The sequence below is a fragment of the Equus przewalskii genome, chromosome 3 (genome assembly GCF_037783145.1).
Source record: "Equus przewalskii isolate Varuska chromosome 3, EquPr2, whole genome shotgun sequence".
NCBI lineage: Eukaryota > Metazoa > Chordata > Mammalia > Perissodactyla > Equidae > Equus > Equus przewalskii.
This window is the reverse complement of record NC_091833.1, coordinates 13,396,422-13,401,272: the sequence shown is the minus strand read 5'-3', so window position 1 is coordinate 13,401,272 and position 4,851 is coordinate 13,396,422. Positions and strand designations below refer to the sequence as shown.

Below are 4,851 nucleotides of genomic sequence, written 5' to 3'. Positions count from 1 at the left end.
TGTCATTTACTCTCTGTTCTGGAGATCTAACATAGTGTTTGATATTGCTAGAGGCTCTGTTTTTTCCCATCATGGTATTACTAGGTCACAGTTACCATCTATCACCACTGGGTGGGGATCAAGAGCCAGGCATGCTGAGCCCTCTGCCTTCAGCAGAAATCCTAGGGCTGGAGCCATGCTGAGTGGGTGGGAGCAGGGGCACTTTCTCTTGCGTGCTGTCGGGGTTTTCTCCCTCTGCTCTCCTGGGGTGCTGGCTAGATCAGGTGACCATCGCAAATGCTTTCACCCTGGTAGAGCACTTCCCTCTAGACTGAAAGGACCCTAGGGAGTCCTTGATGTTCCCACCAATGACCGTCCCCTCCCCCATTCCTTTCCTCCAGGAGGCCACACCTGCCAGCTGGAGAGCAGTCTTTAGTGGAGGGAGCAAAGATTTCTCTTACACCCTGTTTCACCTCTGAGGGCGGTTCCAACCTCTCCACCCTCCATCGTATGGCTGCGTAGATCTCTCCAATGTTTTTTTGATTGAGTTTGGATGTCCTCTGTTGGAATATGGATGTTTTTCTCGTTGCATATTGGAGGGAGAAGATTTCTGAGAGACCTCACTCCACCGTGATGCTGATGTCACTCCTTGTGACTTTGATTAAAAACCGAGGGAGTGCACAATGCAGATGGCTATTGTCTGATTTCAAATTACTTAGACCCTCAACTGGGGTAGCTCAGTCAGCTGGAGATGGCTGAGACCACGTGATAACAGCCCCATTCCCTTAGCCTTACAACTTCAGCACATCTTTTAGTCTAAATTTATATTCTCTCTAAAAAGGTACAGATCCCCTCCCATCTCGCTATATATACCCTAGTTTTCTGTTAGTAACCTGCACTTCCTTTTAATAGCATTACTCATTTTACTGAAAAAAATACGGTCAACTTGCTCCTTTATCCTTTGAAACTGAAATCTCTGTGAAAGGAGAGATCATATTACTCTTGTTTATCATTATCTCTCCACCACTAATACATCGCCTGTTACATGGCAGGTACTCACTAAATGTTTAATAAATTGTGATGCCGTCAATTGCTTTGTAGTTCCCACTGGCAAACAGAGAATTATCTCAGTGGCAGTTCGTCTCAGTGACATAGATGTATATTTGTCCAGATCTAGACACACATAGAATTTATCAAAGATATATTGACAGGTTAGCTTGAGGGGAAACTCCAATAACGATTGAGAGTGAGGAGACAAAGTTTTAACCAGTGAGACAGTACTCAGAATATAATCTGAAAGGCATTGCAAAGCCAGAGAGAGGAAATCACAATATCAAAAGGTGGAATGAAAAGTGACATTGCTAGAAAACAAACAAAACACTGAAGCAAATGGTTCATTACTGAGGCTTGGATAGATGGATGGTTCCATTTATTTTTGCTTGGGGAGAGGAAGTTTGTAGATACACAACTTAGAGGAGTTTTTGAGACTGTCCCCAATTAATCACAGACTATGGTGAGCGACTTAGCATTTTTTTATGCAAACATCTCTGTAGATAAGTACTTAGGAACAGATTCACTCAGCTTTGAGTGAGTTTACTAGAACTCTCTTAGGCTTTAAACTATTGTTGGGATGAGCTTGGAAATGGATAGGAGTAAATAAATTGAAAAAAAGTCAAAGAAAGCCATAAGTGAGGAATAATAACAGATAATGATACTTAGATAAAGTCTAAGCCATTGCTATTTTTCTAAAATTTTTGGAAGGTGTTTATGGTTATAAATTCAGTAACGAACTTGAAGAAGAGTTTACTGACACTAATAGAGTTAGACTTGAATCTGTTGGACACAGAAAATTCTTTTGTCAACTTAAATAAAACTTGACCTTAAAGCCATATTGTAATCTCTCAGTTTTAGATTTATGTTTTCCTTAAATATATTAACACATGTTCTAATGCATTAGACACTCCTAAACCTGAGTCCTTACGTGGAAGGGCTTCTCTGATTTAACTGTGGCTTGTCTGCTCAGATGAAGACCTTTTGGGTTTTTCAGTTTGTTTGTTTTTTGTTTTGTGTGAGGAAGATTGGCCCTGAGCTAACATCTGTGCCAATATTCCTCTATTTCATGTGGGACACCGCCACAGCATGGCTTGACAAGTGGTGTCTTGTCCGCACCCAGAATCTGGGCCTGTGAACCCTGGGCCACTGAAGCAGAGCACATGAACTTAACCACTACACCACTGAGCCAGCCCCTGAAGACCTGTGTTAATGAGATCTTAGCCAGTGGCCAACCTCCTCCATACCATGAGTGAGATGGGCTCACTTCCCTAGGCATAGATGGAACTCCAAAATCCACATATATTATTCTATGGTTATATTTACATACACACACAAAAATTTATTCTCATCCTCACTGTTCCAACTTAGCACTGGGGTACCTGTGGTGAAAATTAAATGAAATAAAGGACTTACAGGAAACTGTAGAATAACAGAGGCTTTTGAAATCAGAATCTTTTCATATTTCCTCCAGAAACCATACCAATCAACAAGGAAAGAAAATAAAATAACCCATCAGCCGCACCTGCCATGCAACTATAATACAGAGAATTCTACAATTTTAAGTTATAAGAAGTAAGGAAATACATATAAAAATCAGTAGCTTCAGCTCCAGAGGCTCACACTGAAACAGTCAGGTAGACATTCTAAAACTAGGAGAAGGTAGCTGATGTCCCCCAGTATAGAACACAGATAGAATCCATCTTAAGGGGAAAAAAAAGAAAAAAGAGTTCCACACTAATAGGGAAAATAATAAGAACATACCTGAGATCTAGTGATCATGGCACTTGATATTGTGAAATCGAGAGAAAGTAGCTAGAAAACGTGTAACAACAGAAAAGACAGTGTTAGGAAGAGAGAGCTCTTTGGTAAGAAGTGGGCTTAGAAGGAGAGGCAGAGAGAGAGAGACAAGCACAAAAGCAGGAGATATACTGGCCCATCCTCCAAAGAGTGTTATTTCTTAGGTCTGTACTTCACTGGGCCAAAAGAAAGAGGTGCTCTTAAACTAAGAAACCTAGTAAATCACCCAAACTCTTCATTCAGTCCATCAATATAAAACCACCTATCACTTGTCCAGGATAATATAGAACATTTAAAATTTAAGAAAAAGTATCTAATCAGGTATACTATATAAATAAAGTATAAGAAGAAAATCGAACACTAGAAAATCTTTCAGTTGATGAAAAAATTTCTTCCACCAAATACTCCACCTGAAAGCAGAAGTAAACTATATCATAATATCTCAACTTGAGCTCAGTTTCTTTCAAATATCTTTCAATAAGTCCTTAAAGTAAAAAGTAAATCACCTGGAGCCACAGATTTATAGACTCAGAAGAGAAATGGCCAAAAGAGAAAGATGCAAAGTGAACTTAGGGAAAAAATTAAGGACAATGAAAAAATAAGAAAAAAATTGTACATAAGAAATATCACAAATGTGCCCATTTTCCAACAGAATCAACTGAAAATATCATAAAAGGAATGGAAGTGAGAGAGGAAATGAGCATAAAGCAAACAGGCGGCGATGGATATAAAAGGTTGTAGAGGATGATCCATCCTTGAAGAAGAAAAACAAAACTACAGATGAGAACTAATCTTTAAAATAGAATCCAAGAAAATTTGGGGGCTATAAAAGCAGACCTGAATATGTGTATTTAAAAGCATATTGTGTACCTGGAAAAATTGATCTAGAATTATTAACTCTGAGACAGAGTCTAGCAAAAATACTAGACTTGAGTAATTCTGAGTACCTGAGATAATGGTGACCATAAAATTTGAAACTTCAAAACTTGTCATGCCCCCCGCAAAGAAAAAAAATGGAGGAAGGAAGGACAAAAGAACAAACACAACTGTGCAAAATTCGCCCCTTTCGCATAATTAGAAGACAGACAACTTCAAGTTACCTAAAATATACAGACAAACAAGGATAGGGAATATCTTACTTGGCCAGAAAATAAGAAATGCTTAAAGAAAAGTAGAGAAATGTCAAAAGGACACAAAGGATCAGCTTGATGAGGCTACCATTGTCCATATCTTCGACAACTTAACATCAACAATAACACTACTCAATTATAATGCATAGTAATATTCAAAATCAATTATCAAAAATTCCCAGCTTGCTCGGGGGGAGGGTATTCTCTGGAAACAGAAGTCTCCTTCTTTTTGTTCTTTTCCACCCTCCTCACTTCTTGCTGTTCAATATGCTGGTTGGGTGTTTTTCTGCACGCATTGTAGACTTTGCTCAAGAAATTGAGGCAATCAAGGACTTTCTGCTCCCAGCCAGGTATAAGGATGCCAAATCTGTCAAGATCAAGAAAAATAAGGATAATGTGAATTTTAAACTTCCATGCAGCAGATACATTTATACCTTGGTCATCACGGACAAAGAGAAGGGGGAGAAATTGAAGCCATCTCTGGCCCCAGGTTTGTCAGTGAAGGAGCTGAAATGAACCAGGCACACTGATTTGAACTGTCTTAATTTTTTTTAATTCTTTAAAATGAAAAAAGAAGGAAAGAAGAGGAGGTGAAAATGAGAAAACTCTTTTTGGAGATAAGAATGCCAGCTAGTAACTGTATAAGAGATGATATAATTTTTTTAAAAAATCCCCATGTTGCAACTATCAATGTAATGATTATTCCAGGCAATGATCACCACTGGGTGTTAAGTGCTTAAAGCAAATTGTTTGGGAAATAGCCTATTTACATGCTCCCAGTGTCTAACCTCACATTAAAACCACTTCATTGTAAACTTCTCAAAATATAGCACCACAGTATAACTGTTAATTGAACAGGGAAAAAAAATTTCTTAAAATGGAAAGATTTGGC

The 4,851-nt window shown here is 38.6% G+C and overlaps 1 pseudogene; it reads left to right on the top strand.

Moving 5' to 3' along the window:
- The first annotated feature begins 4,226 nt into the window (after positions 1–4,226).
- LOC103547988 (large ribosomal subunit protein eL38 pseudogene) lies at positions 4,227–4,497 on the top strand (annotated as a pseudogene).
- The last annotated feature ends 354 nt before the right edge of the window (positions 4,498–4,851 follow it).